The sequence below is a fragment of the Lagopus muta genome, chromosome 1, assembly GCF_023343835.1.
Source record: "Lagopus muta isolate bLagMut1 chromosome 1, bLagMut1 primary, whole genome shotgun sequence".
In the NCBI taxonomy this organism is placed as follows: domain Eukaryota; kingdom Metazoa; phylum Chordata; class Aves; order Galliformes; family Phasianidae; genus Lagopus; species Lagopus muta.
This window is the reverse complement of record NC_064433.1, coordinates 11,464,514-11,485,018: the sequence shown is the minus strand read 5'-3', so window position 1 is coordinate 11,485,018 and position 20,505 is coordinate 11,464,514. Positions and strand designations below refer to the sequence as shown.

General features: G+C 38.7%; 1 protein-coding gene across 7 annotated transcripts in view; it reads right to left on the bottom strand.

The window, feature by feature from the left end:
• The window catches only part of MAGI2 (membrane associated guanylate kinase, WW and PDZ domain containing 2), a 719,944-nt gene that overhangs the window by 612,534 nt on the left and 86,905 nt on the right, over window positions 1–20,505 (bottom strand). The window contains exon 1 of one of the 7 annotated variants that reach the window (XM_048953473.1): window positions 13,773–13,802. The exons of the other annotated variants lie outside the window; for them this stretch is intronic. The gene's annotated coding sequence lies outside the window, so the exon portion shown is untranslated. Of the gene's footprint in view, window positions 1–13,772; window positions 13,803–20,505 lie in introns of those variants that run through there. 7 annotated transcript variants of the gene reach the window in all.

The following is a 20,505-nucleotide window of genomic DNA, read 5'->3' as shown; positions in this document are numbered from 1 at the left end:
ATACAACTGTATGTACCAGCTTCTAAAAAGAAAATCATAGTAATGACTAGTATTACCTAAACCGGTAACAAATAATGTATCTCTTTCCCAAGAATCGCTGTGTGTTACAAGAAAGGCTGACAAGCCTTAGTTAGGAAAAAAACAGGAGATGTTTATGTGCACAAATTAAGATCCATCCACTACCATGCTGGAAATACTCATCCCATTGTCAGCACCAAAGGCTTGCGTTGTAAAAGCAGGTGATCCCGCCCACGATGCACATTCCTATGGAAAAAACACTGCCTGTAGCTCCCGCAACAGCAAAACATCCCTGTCTTGAAGGATTCTGTATGGGCCAGAAGCCTTTGAACAAGGAGGGCACTAGGCAGAGCAGGCAAATGGAAGTAACCTGCCCAACCCAGCACCTAATCACTTCACAGCTTTTTAAAATCTGACACAGTTCCTTCCAAGGCAAAGAAAAAATCTCCTAGGACAAGAGTCTTAGTTCTGAGAGCTCTGAGAATAGAGGCTGTTTGGGGCATTTGCATCAAAATGAGAGGTTATTTGGGCATACAGCTACGCAGGTAGGGGTCCCACCTAAGGCTGTCCATTTGTATAGGCATGCCAGGGCCATGCATCCAGGTGAAGGCTAGTCATGAGTAGTGTCCCCCAGTGGTCTCCATCTTGGGATTGGTGTTTGTTTAACTTTGAGAAAAGAAGGCTCCAGGGAGACCTCACTGCAGCCCTCCAGTATTGAAGGGGACTTTATAAACAGGAGGGAGACAAACTGTCGACATGGCCCGATAGCGTTAGGACAACGGGGAATGGCTTTAAACTAGAAGAGAGAAGATCCATGTTAGCAGGAAATTCTTTACTCAGAGGGCAGAGAGGTGAGTGGAGGTGTGCAAGGTCGGGCTGGACAGGCAGCAGAGGACCCCATCCTGGTGAATGGCAGCCCTGCTCACTGCAGGGGGTTGGAACTGGATGATCTTTAAGATCTCTTCTGACCTAAGCCATTCTGTGATTAACTACTTTTGTTTTACATTTTGCACAATAACGTAGTTATAGTCACTTTGTTGCTGTTAGACAATCTGGGAGGCACAAAAGAGACTTTCATTTAAGTGCAGTGGAACCCCTGCGCTCCCAGAGCACAGAACTTGATATCATAGATCAAATTCCTCTGGCTGACTTCTTACCTTGTAGCCCTGTGATGGAAGCAAATGTGTGCTCAGATAGGATTTCAGTTGCTACTAGTTTGTTCTCCTGTTACTCAGGTGTTCTGGTTTTATCAATATTCCATATCAGGGCATCATGCATCAAGTTGTTCGGTGCTGCGGAGCTGCACCTCAGCTATTCTCACATGGGTTCTGGCTTTCCAAGAGAAAGATACACTAAAAGAGACAGACTACAACTCCCAGATGTCCTTATTACTCCCCAGCTGATTTCCATTTTTGTGTGAAGAGCCAAAGCTCTCTGCACTTCCCGAAGACCAGCCATGGGTGCCTGCCGATAAGAACTCAGACTCACTCTCTCCTCCCATTTTGGTTTGATTTATTATTCTTAATTATTCTGTAGTATCTCACATTCCTTTAAATATATTAGTTTCCTTAGCTCAATAGAGTAGTTTCCCAATTGCTCCGTCTTCTCCCATGGGGAAGGAGGAATGCCATATGATTACCTCTTCAAATCACGACATCAGGAGGGAGTGTAGAGTGTTTTTGATATGATGCATAATAAACACTGGACAAAACTATACTCTCCGCTTAAGCAAATCCATCTTAAGGAAAAAAAAAACAACAGGACTTTTACATATATACATCTATGCTCAAATATAATGAGCTCAAATGACAGTACTGAGACATATGCAGTGTAAGAGACTAACAAGAATTAAGAAAAAATTTCAGTCAAATCTTGTGTATTTAAACATTCACACCTGAAAGGACACCATAACGCATAGCACTTGTGTTTTTAGACAGTAAGAAGACATCTGTCAAATCCAAGCTACAGCCTGAATCCCAAGTGAGATGAGATCTCAAGACTCATTCTTTCCCTAAGGGCTCCTTCTTCAGGGGAAGGGTCTGATCTGGCACACTGTGATGTTTTGGTTATTTGCTGCGCTCTCCATCCCACAGTCCCCTGTGTGCTGGGGTCTTGGAAAGACTCTAAATTCAGCACAGCTGCATGCTCCATTACTCAGTTGTCCAAAAACCTTCCAGTCTAACTACAATGCAGTCGCTATCAGAGCTACTGAAGGGACTTCAGTCACCGATCCACCAAGATGTCTCATCCACAAATCATCTAAAGCCTCTCTTCTCTGACAAATTACCATATAACATTATGAGAATCTGTAATTACTTCAGATAAAAGAGCCAGCCACAGCACAGCTTATTCATAAGCTACAGCAGGCATGTTTACTGTCAATAATTTCCATAACAGGTAAAATGATACAGTACAGAGTAAGTCTCGGTATCTAAAACTCATCAAAAGCTTGGTGACACATAGTTTATAAGTACTGGGACACTTAATGGCTTGCTTTTTCCTGTATACTTTGTGCTTTCTGCAAAATAAAAAGCAACCAGTTCACTTTCTTTCATTCATCCCAGCACTCACTGAATAATATAATGGGTTCTGTTTTAACTGTAAATAAATGGACTTCCAGGCATACATAACAGGGTTTCTAATAACTGAGCATTATTACTTCCCATCAATTTTTGGAAGCACTGGCCAAAACGATGTCCCTTTACCAATGTCAGCACCTGGGTGCCCCCAGAGACCCCAATGCTCCTGCCCATTCCCAGGCACTTCCCTCTCCCCTCCCCCCCTGCCGTCCACAGCCCAGGACCCCAGTACAGCTCATAGGGCCATCAGTGCCTGCCCAGAAAGGCCACAGGACCCCACCACTGCCACTGCCCCATCCCCAGGGCTAGGCCTGAGCCCCACTTCCCTCAGTGGGTATGATTCTGACACCCACCTGCAGCTCACAAGTAATTAAGACTACTTATCAGCATTGTACTTCACCAAAATAAAATTCCAGTAACAAGTTTTTAAATCATACTTTAAAAACAATGAAAAAAAAGAACCTTGCAAAACACAGATTGTTCACTGGTGAAGCAGAAGCTGCCCAGACTTATTACTGAGCAGAATCTAGCAACAGCTACTCATAAAAGAGAAGGTAGTGAATATCACACAATAACAAGCCTTGCTCAGCTCTTTAGTCCTAACAGTATTTTAATTAAATTTGAATGAAATATTTTCCAGACCTAACCAAGTATCACTCCTCATCTTTCCCACAATGCAGATGGCTATGGGAACAGTTCCCTTGCTTTTTAGGCAGAGAAGAGAGAAAGTTTCCAGTGTTAGGAAAGATTAATTCACTTAATTTCAGCCTTTGCATGTAAAATAATATTTTTTAAATGAGGCCTCCGAAAGAGATCTTTTACCTGTTTTCTTAATTTCAGCCCTCAACATCGCCCAGGAAACATCTCCATGGTGGCAGGGCCATTTCTATTTCATCAACAAGACTGATGCTGGATGTTTACACAAACTACCCAGCAGCAGGCTGGTCTTCTATGAAACTTAACATAAAACACCAGGTCCACCAAACACATTTTCTGTTCTGATGCGTTTGGGATTTTAACTCAAGTGTAATGCAAATTCTTCTTTCTCCTTCCTCCAAGATTTTTTTCCAATGAGAATCAGTGCTGATGAAAGTTGCTAAAAGTCTCTAAACATCTAGGAAATCACACAAATCTATCACCCATTCAACCCTGAGGCTGCCTCAGACCTTATTTAATGCCATCACCTGCCTAAGAAAGGAAAAAAACCATTGAGTTTAAGGAAATGCTTTTTGTTTCACCTCTCCCAGCGATGCTAATTATCACCAAACAGAACAAATCTCATGGCACTGTCACCTTTCTGTTAGAAAATACTACAGGAGCCAAGGCACAGGAAAGTCATCTTTGCATTGAGCAGCTCACGCAGTAAGGCTTTGCTTACCATCTGGCCTGAAATGCCTTTGTACTACACCAAAAACACCACAAGATTTTAAAGCTTTGTTTGATCTTCTCCCTCCTCTGACCTATCAACGTAAATGATTTCTATTGATTGAGAAAGAAAAATTGCTTAGTAAGAAACTAGCAACCTTATTACACGGAAGACTCCAAAAATCAGAAATCCAGAAATGTTTGAGTTTTATCCCCTGATGGGATCTGAAACTCGTAAGCAGAGTAAAAAATAAATATTGAATGCACTAAACTGAAACATCAAGCCTAGGCTTTCTTTTAAATTAGTTCACCCAAATTTGACCAGAAGAAAAATAATCTGAGAAAAGTACATTTAAAAAGCACTTACATTGACTTTGGCTGCTGCTAACTCAGTTATTGATTTTTAAATATGAATAGCTACTATAATGACATAGATGTGTCAGTCTCCAGGAACTTCACATGCTTCACACAAATGCCTACTATTGAGAAGTGCAGCCAAACAGCCAGCATGGGCAGCGTTGGCAGGAGAAGGGAGATCAATTGACGATACTGCCATTTACTTGGGCTGTATCTGATACAGATGCTGTTGTTACAACAAAATGAAGTTATATTTTAAGTGATACTAATCTGTTTACATTACTGCAATGTCCTTGTTTAGAATTCCTGTTGGCAAAATACTTTCAAGAAATTCTACCTGTGTGGCTTATAACATCATTATGAAAACAAAGCACTGAAGTTTGTTTGAGGCTTTTCTGCAAACCTACAAGGAGTGGTTAAATCCTAAACTACTAAAAAACTGAAAATGTGAAGAAAAAAAAAATGTAATCAAAGAAGTCCTTCCTCAGAAACATCAGGGGAGTTTTAAGTTAGATATTAGGAGGAAGTTTTTCATTCAGAGGGTGGTGATGCACTGGAACAGGCTGCCCAAGGAGGTTGTGGATGCGCCATCTACATAATCAATGAATATTAAGATGTTATAATTATGAAATAAACAAGAGAGTTTGACAAAGCAGACTATGATAACAAAAGGAGAATAAATAGAAGGCTTACCCTATCCTGGCTCACTCACAAAACTCCAGCAGAGCAGATCTCTAGAAGAGATCCTTCCCCCCTGGTAGCAGCTCTTAATTAGGTCTAGGTGAATGGCCTTCAGCTGTGCTCCTCTGGCTGACTCACTGCTCGCCTCAGGTGATCAGTCAGAGGTTCAGGCCGTGACTCAGCAGTTCCCATACACCAGGCCTGGAAGCATTCAAGGCCAGGCTGGATGTGGCTCTGGGCAGCCTGGTCTGGTGGTTGGTGACCCTGCCCATGGCAGGAGGTTTTGAAACTAGATGATCTTTGAGGTCCTTTTCAACCCACGCCATTCTGTGACTCTACAAGCAGCTTTCTTGCACATACACACAGACGAATGCTGTAGCGCTGTGCCTTTACAATATGACAGCTTTGCAACAGCGATGTGAACTAATCAAATACTAAAAAAATCTGAACAATAACAACAACAAAAACACACAAAACACACAAAAGCTTTTGTTGCCACGTATACTAAAAATAAAGCATAAGCAATAGAAAGATAAATCCATTAGTTTTATCTGCACTACTGAAGTCCTAAATGGGAGTTAATGTCTGTCAAAAACCTTGAAAAGTAACAGGACGATAATACAATGCTGATATTCAGGTTTTACACACAAGTAAGAATATATTTAATAATACTTCAGACCTTGGATAGACTAATAGACCTTGGATAGGCTGATGAATTTCACAGTCGCGAGTCATCTTTGCAGTGCCTTGTACTGCTGGCACAGACACAAATAATCTCTCATCACAAATTACCTGAATAGCAAAAGCATATTCAAAATAAGAATTAATTTTTGTTCTAGGTTTGCCTTGAGTCTTTTTAAGGCGCAACTTCACCATCTATATACACTGATGTCTACTGATTCGCTCTTGCATCATCAGTGTAACAAAGAATAATGCTCGGAAAAGAACTGGAACACAGACTTTGTGCAAACTAAAAGTATGTGTGGCTGCCTCTCTCTCAGCAAGAGAGCAGAATCCATTAAAACAGCACTTGACAGAACTTCAGCTAGATCTTTATGTACATACCCAAAAACTTACCGAATGCTGTAACTGTTCCCCTTCTGCTTGTATGCACTATTATGACATTCTTCACCATATAACCATATACAAACTCTTCTGCAAGAACCTTTGTCCATTTGAATACAAAAAATAGCTGGCAATGCTCAACGAACAGATACATAAAATCCGGCTTTTTCCTCAGTACATGGAGTATGTGACCATCTGCTTTAGTTTAGTGCACTCCATTCAAATATGCACTGCAGACAGAATGATTGCTTTTCCCAGGGAATGTTTCTAATGTTCCTTGATAAGGCTTCTAACAACATCATAAATACTAGTTTATTTTCTCAACACAACTTATAGGAAGGAAAACATGTTATCCTCACTTTCCAGATGAGGCAGATAAGAGTTTAAAATAGCACATATTCACATATTTTAGAGCTCAGTTAAAAATATCAAATAGTTCTTCTTGCTGAGATCTCTTCACATTGTTTGGGCTTTGTATGCCCAAAGTGAAGAAGGGCTCTGCCAATTCTGAGTGCTCAGTACATCCCTGAGATCCCAGATTTCCTTTCCATGAGAAGTCAGATTTAAACTATTTGGTTAACACAGTACAGGAGTCCAATGGCACAGACGTTACTGTAGTTCAGTCATTCAGAATAATATTTGACCTGCATTAAACGCATGACACTCCTTCCTTTTTGTACCTTTATGTCTGATTTACTGAGTACTTTAAATTTCTGCAATAAATGAAGCGGTGAAATAAAAAATAATCCATGGTGATCCACAGAAATCCTACATTCCATGTCTTTTTTTCCCTCTCAAAAAAAAGCTGTTCCAGTAATTTAAGATTTCTCTGTAACTGCTTTCCTTCCCCACATTCTTCTCTCATGATAGGCAGCAACCATCCTGCCTAAATCTCTTTCCAGTGATACATCTGGTGATATCACAGCAAACAAACATGTAGACAAGCCCGTCTGGCTGGTACTTCAGGTCATGCAGAAAGAGGGGATGAACTCTACACTACGTGCATTAGAAGATGATTGGGAAGGTTTTGTTCCAAGTCCATTGGTGTCTGAATGTACCTGGCTTCTGTGCCTGTGTCTCTGCTTCCACCTCAATACTGGGACACTTCTTGTTCACTCCCCAGGAGACCACACAAGAACCAGACCCTGGTTTGGTACCACAGCACAGTGGAGGGATTCTCTCCCTCCTCCAAAGCAGAGAAAGGAGATGGCAATCTCTAAGCAGGAAGAGATTCCAGGGGAGAAGGGGATGCTTAGTAGTCCACAGTAATCTCACACCATCCATTTTGGAGAGAGGAAGCATTTCAGACACTTCCCAAGCCTGGCATCCAGAGAACACATGCAAAGCAGTAGAAGGATAAAGAAACAAAATAGGACTTTTGAATTTTTATTTCAAACTGGCTTCTAACAAAGTGGCCACCTCCTCAGTCTTGAACCTTAAATTAAGCCATAGTCATATTAATAAAATCATCTGAAAGTTTACAAGCTTCCATTGTAAGGAAATGAAACCTTACACACTAGAGCACAGTTCTTCCCAGGAGATGGGCCTGGGAGCAGGTTTCATGTTTCCAAGTAACCTGTGGGTGAAATCCTACCCAGACAAAAGTAATGAAGACTTTTGATGTTGACCTCTGTGAAACCAAGGTGTAGTTTTAAACAAAAAGAAACTCAACCACTCAAACAAACAAACAAAACAAAACAAAAAAATCCTAACAAAAACAGGCTCAATCCAGAACGCTACAACAACCCAAGCAGTTCAATTTCCTAGATTCCAACCATACCTTCTTATGGTGAGAGATTTTGTTCTTGTGATTTTCTTCTTAAAAACTGGAATTTTGATTTCTATTCTAGACATCCTGACATGTTGTGGTGCTGTCATGGTTCAGGCTACGCCAACGTTTGCCTGCTTTCTCAGAAACTTTTCACTTCCTAGGAAGTGAAAGAAAGAGCATTCCCCAGTCTAAAATGAGCATGGGGGCTTCAACACTAACATTAATTGAACAAAACTTGCTTGTTCAAGCTGTGAAATTGATCCAGTTAAGATTTAAAAGCTAAAGAAAAAGAGGATAAAGTTGTTGAGCCTCAGGCAACCCTACAGGCTTGGGGAGGAGTGGCTGGAAAGCTGCCTGATGGAAAGGGGCCTTGTTGTACTGATGGACAGCCAGCTGAATATGAGCCAGCAGTGTGCCCAGGTGGCCAAGAAGGACAATGGCATCCTGGCTTGTATCAGGAATGGAGTGGTGAGCAGGACTAGGGAAGTCATCCTGCCCCTGTATTTGGCATTGGTGAGGCTTCACCTCGAATACTGTGTTCAGATTTGGGCACCTCAATACAGAAAGGACACTGAGGTGCTGGAGCAGGTCCAGAAAATGGTAACAAGGCTTGTGAAGGGCTTGGAGAACGCGCCTTATGAGGAGAGACTGAAGGAATCAGGGCTGTTTAGTTTGGGGAAAAGGAGGCTGAGAGGAGACCTTATTGCTCTCTTCCAGTATCTGAAAGGTGCTTACAGCGAGAGTGGGATTGGTCTCTTCTCACTGGTGACAGGATGAGGGGAAATGGCCTCAAGTTGCGCCATGGTAAGTTTAGGTTAGATATCAGGAAGAACTTCTTTACAGAAGGGGTTGTTAAGCACTGGAATAGGCTCCCCAGGGAGCCCAGGGTTGATTCACCATCCCTGGATGCGTTTAAAACCATTTGGATGTATTGCCCATCATGGTGAACGTGATTTAGTGGTGAGTTGTTAGCATTAGGGTAGTATGGTTAAGTTATGGTTAGACTTGATGATCCTGACGGTCTTTTCCAACCTGAGCAATTCTATGACTCTTAAAACCACTGAATTACGCATATCCAGCCCTGCTCTTCTTCCTAGCAAACACAGATCATAAGGAATTACAAAAGCCTAGAAAGGATCCACATATTTTCAGTTATTTCAGACATTTCATTGGTAAGCACTCAGAAACAACCTGATCTTCCCATCATCTTTAGTTCTGTACTAAGGATGGGAATTATTCAGTTTCTCTTTTCTAACACTGATGGGCACTGCTCAGCTTCTATCTCTGTTCTCCCTGTTTTTTTCTCCAGTAGATGGCACCAGCAATTTTTATATTCATGATAATACAACAGAATTTTGTAGTTTACAGCATTCATGCTTACGGCTTCTAATGGTTCCTTTAATGTATCATCATGTCAGAATTCTTCTGAAAGTTACTGAATTTATCACTATGTGTTTCATTTGAGTACCAGCAAGTACTTGGGATAATACTTCCTAACTATAGTTTGGTATAACAAAACAGAAGTTTTCTGCTTTAATTACTTTCCTGAAATAGTATTAATTCAATAACTGCAACTTCGTTTTTTAATTATGTTACTGAAATTGCATGATTTTAATAACTACAACTAGGATTTCTGCTAGCAATGTCCTTGTTTCCAAAGAAACAAATATATGTACCATGTAACTCAAAACCTTCTCCTTCTATTACTTTACAGACTCCACTGTGAGTGATGATCATGTATTTTGCTGATCGCTACAAGCTCCTTTCATGTTCTGCAGGGATTTGTAATTATTCTGGGATGTCTTCAGGTTGACTACATGAATCCCACCTATAATTCCATATTGCTGAGAAGAAGTGTATAATCAAATTAGCAAATACTTTCATTTTATCAGGATCTAAATTGTAATTTGGATTCCTACATTCATACATATATTACAGCAGAAATTGCTAGCGATCCCAAGGTAATGACTGCAAATGTAAAAGGTTAAACGGACCTGATTTGCTGGAGTCATCAATTCATAATTGACTATGAGAAAGCATATCTGTTCCTTGCTTAAAGCACCACTAATCTAAAAAGAAAGAATGCTGTACGTGACCTACACTCCACATGGATTGCTGACCTATTGAGCTCAGAGATCAGCTGGCTTTCTGCATCTCAAAAACACGTACACCAGGCATTTACGGAGCTCAGATCAATGAGCTTCCTCTCTCTACAAGCCACAACTTCCGATATGCAAACAAAGTTAATGCTCATCCCTACTCTAAACTAATGAGTGGTTGCCTCAAGAATGTTCTGGTTGGTGCAAGAATAGTAAGGTCCTCATGTGCAGAATGTGATATTCCCAGAGAAAAGAGAGACATTTGTGAATAGTCAGAGCCACTGAAATACCACAATATTAGACAGGACAGACAAATGGAAACCACAGCAGTGCAGCTCATCAGGTTTACAAAGCTTGCACAGACCAGAGGTTACAGAAGATGGTTCCTGTCCGCTATTGACCTGTCTTTCAGGAGAAAAGCAGTAGAAAAATATAACATTTTTCTTTTCTTTTTTATTTTTTGTGAATGAGAATGAGGAGAGCACACAGCCTGTGTGTAAGGAAGTTTTTGGATCTCACTGATGAGAATCTCTGAATTTATACTTCTGCCCACTCCAACACCCTGTCCCCACTGCCAGGAGTTCACAGCAAAGTTGCTTGCAGACATGCTGCTGCTAGAGCTAAATTAGCGGAAATCCATCTTACAAGCAGAGAGACTTCTTTTAATACTGAGTGATTTGCACTGAATCTAAAATGTAATTAGATTGATGTATAGTCTATAATTGACTGGCATTTCAATGGGGATTGGGGAGAGATAGCCTTGGCTGTCAGTGATCTGCCAAGTATCTGGAGAGCAGGACTGCAAATGCACGCCATGGCACTCTGCACTGTGCAGTTATGGCCAGTCCTAGCCCTGCATCTGGCAGATCACAAGCACTTGGTGTTGTTTTTTTTTTTTTACATTCTCCATTTAGAACAGTTTAGCCTCCTTTTTCTCGACTTAATTTTCTTTTTAATATAATTAGACTTTCAAGCTAATCCTTCTGCCTCCACCTTACACTCTATTTGTAGTCCCTCCCTTCAGCAACAAGTTCTTAGGATTGTTCTACTTTTACACCCAGATTAAAACAAAACAAATCAATAAGCAAACATGAGTGCAAATGCCATGCCTTCAATATAATTCAGGACATCAGAAATCAAACTGCAGATTCTTCTGAACTTAAAGAGAGGATGAAATTTTCAGCCTTACAGAACAAAAGCATTTCAAAAAGTAATTAAGACAAAATATCAGTAAAAGCTGGAAATGGTTTACCTAATACTGAAGAACTGTAAAATTAATTGTAATCTGCTTGCTGCAATCTTCAATTTGAACACTTTTTAACTCCAAACAAACAAGTTCCTTATGTTATCTCATGTAAACAAAAAATAATCTCCCATCTCTGACACTCTTTTTATAACATAATTTCCCAAACTAATAAAAACTCATCTTACGTATTAACTCACATAGAATTTAAAACAAGAACTGGATACATTCTTGGGAGTAGTGTAGAAGTGCCATATTATTAAAATAATACGCTTATTATCTTTGTATGATAATGATCTCTTAATATTCCACATGCTTTGTATTCTTCCCATTCTGGCATCACAAGCTCTGGTGGCATCACAGCTACCGACTAGAAAAAGGATCTGTAATTAAGAGCTACAATTAAAGCACTCCACTTTCACTGTAAGCATAGATATACCCCTTACACTACAGTTTTAGATTTAGTGCAATCCTTGGTTAAACATTCGAAAGAGGAATTAATGGTGTTTAAGCAACAGAAGAACTGGGTGGATCTTATTTAGATAAGTTTTATTTAAATATATGGAAGTTGCTGCTACAGGTAAAAGAATCTTTTCTTCTCGTCTACGCAATGACCTTGAGCTGCAGTAATGTAGATTCAGGAGAGAGAGTAGGAAAAAACACTTCCGCTGTAAGAGAGGCACCAGAATGACGACAAAGACTATGGAATTTCCATTACTGAAAATCTTTAAGAAAGAATCAGATAAACATCTGCCAGAAGCACATATAGTTGACCCTGCCTTGAGATAAGAGAGGAATGAGAAGAATTTGCAGGTTCCCAGGCAACCTTCTCATTATTTTAAATATAAGAATATCATTTTTATGTTATTCTTCAGTACTGATGTCACTATAATGGTATTTCTCACTCCTATATGATTTCAACAGAAGCTTCTGGCATATTCAGTGACAAATATTAAAAAATAATAACTCTAAAGTACCTTAAACTTTTTTTTGTTTGTTTGTTTGTTTTTTTGCTGGATTTCTGGCAAACACATCAGAAGATGTATCTGTCATTGGTGAAGAAATGGATTTGACCATTCCCAGCAATTCTCATTGAATTCAACAGCCTTTCATTCACCTCTTGCATTTCTGCATGCTTGTAGAAAGGAAAAAGCCAGGATTTGAACTTTCTGCTTGCATACAAGCCTCTCCTAAATTTTCAGATCAAGACATGAGATGTCTCAGCTGTGACTAAGCTTATTCTTTGTACTCAAAAGCATTACACATTTTGACTACCTTGTGTCTTCCATTTTCACCATATAAACCACCAACTGCATAGCCTCCCAGTGCAAGGCATGCTAACTCCTGAGCATTTAGGACAAGTGTTCACAACAGTCTGCTTCCATTTGCTTCTGTAAGCCATGTAAACTCCTTTGCATGCAAGATAAACTTCCCTGGTTCCTACCAAGAAAACAATAAAGGAAAAAGAAGTGATATTTACGTGAAGGATTTGGGAAACGTGAAGCAAAACCTATAAAAGTTCACAGACAGTTTTCACAGAGCCTTACTCCTCCCCCATTCATAGGGATTTCTATGCAAGCATGAAGGAAGTAAAACTGGAGCCAAAACTTGAAGAGCTGATATTGCTTAACATAGAGACTGGAAATGTTAATGCTTTTACAAGTATTTCTGATATGAAAGCAGATAATACTGCTGCTGCTTCCCTAAAACATCGCACATTCAGCTCATTACATCCCAAAACTCTCAGCTGGGATTGATTTCCCATCAAGCCAGTGAGAGCCAAGTCTGGTCTGGACCACAGGATCGTAACCTAACAGTACATATGAATGCAGTAAGCAAAGGGAATCTGGAGTCAACTAAATGCGTACAAGAAAAATGGACCAACACTGAGGAAGATCCAAACACTTGGGCACTCCTGGCAGTCTCCTCTCCAGAAGCATGTGACAATTCTAATGAGATTAAGAATGAATATTTCATTACCAACCACTTACACATGAAACAGACACATTCCTACTGAAAGCAGTTCTGTTCTTCCAGCCTACCTTGGCTTATACCTAAAGAGAACAACATCAGCCGAACTAACGTCCCTGGAAATGGCAATAACAAATTGTGGAATAAATGGTAACGTTTCAGTACTGACACATTCAATCGACTACGAAGCTCACATGCAGATTTTCATTTTGGAAAGCAGTCTGGACTGTTTTATACCATTAATTACCACAATCTCTATGAAAGTAAACTCTTTGAATGAAAGTCACTTCCTGAAGTACCAAGCAGTGAAATAATGAACTACACTACTGACTCATGAAAGAATCAGCATAAGTGAAAAATAGAAATAAAAGCACTAACTTCTTAATTTACACTTTTCTTAGTGTGGGAAATACACATTGTTAACTGATATCTTAACTATGTACAGTTATTGCCCACAGAACAGACTCATTCTTCATTATTTCCTGTTGGTATGCTGAGTACAAAGTAATCTCTCATTCAGAATAAAGTGCTTGAGAATTTTCCTTAAAAACAAATACTATTTCTACATTTATATATGCAAAGTTCTTCAAAATAACTCAGGTTTATATATTGCTAGGTCTTACCTCATTAAAAGAGAACAGCTCAGCAGCACAGTTACCATCGTAAGTTAAGTAGGAACACTGCTGGAAGGAGAAAAACCCTGAGCATTAATGCCCAGCTCCTGCAAAATGCTCATCCCTGCTCTATGGGGTTTTGGAGGGTATCCTCTACCAACACCCTGGTGCATTCAAAAGGGCTGAACCAGTGGAAAGCTCCTTGCAAATCCAACAAAATGCCAAAGAGCAGCAGTTTGGATCATAACATATAGTAAACTTTTGGAAAAGCCAGAAGTCCATCCTGTATCTAGAAAGGCACAGAGGACAGAGTTCTACAGACTGATAGATGGCAGGAGTTTGATGCCATTTGTTATTCATTCAGGAAGATGTTATCTAAAGGAGGGAAAATGACTAAGGAGCAATTGTCTGGTTTAGAGCTATGCAAGTGTGAGCTTTTTTTCCTCATACACTACAGAATTCAAAAATAAACCAGGAGTCCTATGTTTCCCTAAATAGATTTTATTAAAAGCAAAGAAATAAAATTTTGATGAAGTATTAAGAACCTTTTTCACCACTCTCTTCTTCTTTCTGCTCTTCTGACGTGCAAGTCTATTAAACCTTCACTGACAACTGTTCCAACCCAGTTATAGAATAGTACAGAAATAGGCCAAGTAATAAATCCAGCCTTTACAGATAAGGATGAAAGGAAAAGACAGTTTCTTAGAAATCTGACATTTTCTTGTTGTTATTATGATAGTCACGCTCACCATCAATGGATAGAAGGCACAGTGATTCTCTTCCACAACACATCAGGTAGTAAGCCAGTCAAGGGGGAAAAAAAAAAAACAAAAAAAACAATCAAACAAACCACTAAACTAAACTAATTTGTTTTCCTTTTTGAAAAAAAGTTACCCTTTCAAGAATCAGTTTGAAAAACCAAGCAATGAACTCCAAAACTACTCCAAAATGTATTCATTACTATAGTTGGTTTTGCTTGTGAGTTTTTCTACCTCGTCCCCCTCCTACGTGTTTAATTGCTCTGAATTCTCCCTGCAATTGCAACATCAAGTAGGACATCTTTAAACTAAGAACTGCATCCATGAAGTGTATTAGTGCGTGTGTGTGTGTGGCCATGTATATATGTCAAAATAAGGCTGTCTGTATGGCACATCTGCAAAAGCCCACCTTAAACATACGGAGTCCAGTGACTTCTGACTGTTCTTTTTGTGTCCTGAAACCTATCTGTATGACTGTGGTGTCATCTGTTTACAAGTCTGGAAGTGAGTTGAGTTCACGTTCAATTTTTTTATTTAAATTCAAACCTCAGGTAATGATTCACTTGCTTGTGCAGTCAAAATTTATTCTGCAGCTCAGTTTTAATCTCTGCATCCTGGCAAAGCTTATCCCAGCCAGGATAAAAATAGCAAAAGAGGATATGTGAAGCACACTTTCCCTTTCCTTACTGCTAAAATATTTCTTCTTCCAGACCAAAACTCTGCAAGAATATTTTACAGTCTCTTATAGGGTAAGTATAAACTTCATTCACTACAAAGTACTATCCAATCATAAATTTTGCACAGTAGGCCCACGAGATACACTTAAAAATAGCCTTCATTATCATCTTTGCACCAAACTATAGTATTTGCTAAATAACACAATTTGTAGCATCTCTGTTGTGCATCATGCAGTCAAATGAAATTGCAGATGAGTTCTTTTTACTCCTCTGACAGGTCACAGAAATCCTTGTCCCATTCAAAGGTTCTCTTTAAACTAATCTTGCTCATCATCTGTCGAAAGATTTCTCTAAATCCACAGAGTTCCTTTACTCTGCAGTGTGCCTTAGGAAGGGATAGATAACATTCAGTCTCCTGCTCTAATGTTGCTAGCACTTTACATTTTGTTCAAACAGCTCATTGGATTTGAGCAAACACTGCCATGGGCAATCAGCACACAGTAAAGCCCAGAAGAGCCCTGAAGAATCAGGGCTTTATCTGATGCACTGCTTTTTTAATCTACTCTTTGGTAACTGAGAGTAGCAAAAACCCCCTCCAGCTTCCAATCACCTACCTCATGAAGAAAATGGCAGCAAAGATGTATTTTTCAACTTCAAACTTGATCGCTTGTCTTCTCCTCGATGACTCTAAAGCATCTCTGAGACAAGCTATTGCATGCAGGTATATGATTTATCTTTCCCTCCCCCATCATTCATCTTCCTCAATTTCTTCTATCCAGTCTAAAAAGTCAGCTAGTGGTAACAGAAGGCATCATCGCCATTTCTACTGTAGTGTTATCTTACATGGCATCAAAATGCTGGCTTCAATTTATGGCAGAGAAATTGCAGATTCTTTTTGATTTTGTCTCTGGTGCAAGTAGTTGAGGAATACTTCGAGCTGAGCATTACAGTTCCACAAGGCAGTTTCTACATACTACTACTTATATGCAATCAAAACTGAGCTTTATATTCCAAAATTTAAGTCTTTAGGAAAGAAGTCTCAGAGACAATGATAATAAACTTTGGGGTTTTTTTGTTGCTTTTTGAAGTTGGAAGCTCAGAAAGTCTATCGCAGAGTTAATACCAAAGCACAAGACAGGGTACTTAGCCAAAATACTCTCATTCAAGCTACTTATATTCTGTAGAGAAAGAAACAAATCTCATTGACTCTTTCAAAGGCAATTGCCATGCTTTGCCTATTTGTGATGCACGTCCCTTTTATGCTATTTTATATATTTACTTCCTTAATTTATTAAAAAAAAAAAAAAAAAAAAGAAGTACAGGGGCTTTGAATTCACTCTTTGAAGTGCACCATATACAGACTTCAAGTCACATACTTTACCTTCACTAACTATCCATTTCTAATTCTCATTTCCCCAAACTAGCACATGATCATTTCTCTCTACAGAAGCAGAGCAAGTCAAATGTTCCACTGCTTACTGTCCAATGGATGATTTATACCTTTTTGGAGGGAGGGTAAAATGATACCACAGTGATCTGGTCTCATTTCATGGCTGTAAACATCCACACAAGTTTCAAGGCATCAAAACACTAAAGATTCACAAACCCAGACATTGTAAGGCCATGTAGAAATTTTTTCCTCTCCTAGTAGTTTTTGCTCAAACCAGAGTGCTCAAATCAGAAAGAACCAAAATAGAGGTGATCTGAAGGCACTACATCCACAGTCACTCTGCAAATGCCAATTCTCTCTTTTGACTTCACTATCATGATGCTACAAAACTGAACTGAAATGAAATGCTTTTATGTCTCTTTGCTTTCTCCTGGGACATTTTTGAGAGTTAGAAGGGATTGTAACATCAGATTTATGGGGCAAGAATAGAAAAACTGATGTCAACTACTCACTGTTCTAAATGTTTGTTTGTTGCCTAGAATTAATTTCAATGGTAGAAATTTGCTATTGAAAAAGTAGGTGAAGTAAAAAAAGAAAGGGAATATTATAAGGAGGGACTAATTTGGAATACCTTAATTATGGAAAATAGAGCATATTACATGTTAATGGGCTAATGGGCACAGCACTGGACATGACATTTCCCTAAGGTCCTTCCCAAATACTTCTGCCAGAGGAAAACAAATACTTTTGTCACAGATTTTAATGCACTAGAGAATTATAGAATGGCTTGTGTTATAAGGGACTTCAAGAAACATCTAGCTCTAACTCCCTACTCAGGACAGGCACATCTACCACTACATCAAGTTGGCCAGGGACTCATCCAGCCTGGCCTTGAATGCCTCCAGGACTGGAGCACTGAAAAGAGCCTGGCACCATCCTCTGAATCCTCCTTCCAAGCATTGGTAAGATTCCCCTGACATCCCTCCCCCCCAAGAATTGATAACGTATCCTATCACATCCCATGCTTCCATCACCACAACTATTTGCATTTACCACAGCATCTTACAAACAGCAACATTGCATGTTTAGAAGAATTTGCAACAGAACAATTAAAATATGATGTAAAAATCACTCCTCTACTCGTATTCCAGCAATTAGTACATAACAACATGGAACATAAGGGTTTGCATTTCTATTAAAAAAAAAAAAAACAAAAAAACAAAAAAACATAAAAGCAAAACAAAAATATTTCTAACATTTTTTGCAACTGTTTGTTTTGGCTGAGGTCACAGTTACAGGAATCAAATTCCAGTCACGTTGTAATATTTAGATGGCAGCCTAAACATCCACATCGTTCATATTTTGAGGAATTGAATAGATAAATAGTTCATAAAAAAAAAAAAAAAAAAAAAAAAAATCACCCCTGCCTATGATTGTATTTTCCCAGACAGAATTAGATGAGTGTTATCCACAGTGGAAAAACAAAGCCAGATTCCCGAGGAGTTTCATACAAACGAACCACCAAACTACTGAAATCAAATTTTCATGGCAAGTTCCAGGATCACATTGATCATAGAAGAATATGAGTGAACATAAGTTTTGCCCTTAAAGGGTCATGTAAACACAGCGAAGAGCTGCTGGATTGTACTAGTTGTAAATGCCATGTTTAAACAACAAATTCTTGGACAGCTGATATTTGTTTCATGAAGGAGCTGAAGATTTAGCCATGCTGTGCTCTTATTTTCTGAAGGCTTTCAAGATAATTTCAACCTTTATAATTCTGCAAGAAGATAATTGCACTCATTCTTTAGTTGAAGATCATTTTATCTGCTGTGTCATACAGATTGAAGAAAAACCTACAATTTAAGAAACAAAACAAACCAAAAAACCCAACACATAAGAACCTTCTGAAATCATGTGGAGACTGGCTGCATCATCCTTTACACAATAAGACATTTGCTGGAGTTTGGCAGGCAGACAAAGCAAACATAAGTCTGGCAAAAGTTGCCCCCTTGAGAGAATAAGGAATAAAATATGATCGTTCATTCTGGCAGAGGTGGGGAGAGGAAAGGTTATTGCATGAAAACTTTGGAAACAACCCACTAAGTGGGGTAAAAATGAAAACATTTTGAGACATTAAATGAAACGCTTTAAAATAAATAAGACAAAGATATGCTCAAGTCAATTTGGATTCTGTTAAGTGACGAAGCTACTCCCATCTGGTGCAGTGATGGAAAGATGCCTTTGAACATATTTAAGATTCATAGTAAAAAATAATCAAGAAAGAGGCACGTTACCGAGTTATCCATCACTAGAGTTCCTTCCTTTGATTTAATCTATTTGAAAAGGAATTTAGGAAAGTATCTGCCCAGTAGAGCACATCGCATATACCTGTGTATATTTTGAAATCAAATGAAGGTCTAAATTAAACAAAAAAGTCGTGAACATCTGAATTTGCTTATCCTGTATTCTTAGACTATTCAAAATGCTATGTCAGTTATCCCATAAATACTGCCCCCATCACTTTTTTTTTTTATTATTATTTTTTTATTTTTTAAATATCACCCCAAGTAATGGATAAAATAAAAAACCGGTACGGAAAAGAGAAAATTTCAGTTCACAGAATCACTGAACAGCTTGGGTTGGAAAGGACCTTAAAGCCCATCCATTTCCAATGCCCCTGCCATGGATAGGGTTGCCACTCACCTGATCAGGCTGCCCAATGCCCCATTCAATCTCTGGCCTTGAATGCCACCACAGATGGGGAGTCCACAACTTCTCTGGGCAGCCTTTTCACCAAGCTGCTTGAGCATATCACTAAGCAAATTAGATTTGAAGGAAGGATAGACATAAAATTCAATAAATGTAAAGTAGATACATTCAAAATCTTTAGATTTTCCTTGTAGTTTCCTCTCCCACCACTAGCACCAAAAGAGATGGATGCTGGTAGTATAAACAATGGAAATGTCCTTCATGAACTTCATATGCTACCCATCTATTTGACAAATTACTGGTTTAGGCCCCGATTATGGAAAGATTTAAGGTGTTCCTACCTACAGCAGGGAGGTTGGATCTAGATGATTTTAAAGGTCCCTTTCAACTCAATCCATTCTATGATTCTATGATATGATTTATTCTCAGCATTCAATGAATATGAAAGAATATGCTATTGAACACTCTCTCATGTAGAATTCTAAAGGCAAGTAAGTGTTTAATATGAGAAGAAAAAAATTAGCACTGATGTAATAATGCAAAGTGATTACAGGAATGTCTACACATCTAATACAAGTGTCTTTACAGTCATGAGCTCATCTAGACTCTGTAACAGATATCAGAACTTTAATCTGCATTACAAAGCACCTGTTCACCAACTTATATTTTTCACGTACACAAATATTTTCTTTTAAATGAAAAACATCATCAAAATTTAAATGAGCTAAAAAATGTAATTAATATTTTTGAGCACTCAAGAATGAATTTATATATACATCTGTGTGTGTATATATATTACTGTGAAACTATTTAATTTGCCATGTTCCTTAAGGATAGCTCTTCTGATCATATTTCCAAGAGAAGAAGATTTTAAGTACTTTTTTTTTTTTTTCCAAGCAAGAATTCTAATTGCTCACTTTACATGGAGCTTCTGGATACCATCTCCAAAAAAATTTATATAATGAACATGTCCGTGTTCTTAACTTGAAATATGCCGGCTAATTTAATCTGTTTATGCATCTTTTTGACTTCAGACTACTGTAAATCAAGCAATATGACAGAAAGGAAAACTTTTCTTGTGTTGTTTTGAAATCTAGTCCCTAAGGAAAACAACATTTAAAAGAGTGAAAATTTTTACATTGCATGGAATAGAGTTGGAAATGAAATATTTCTGTGGTGGAAAAGGGTTATTTTTAATTGAAAGA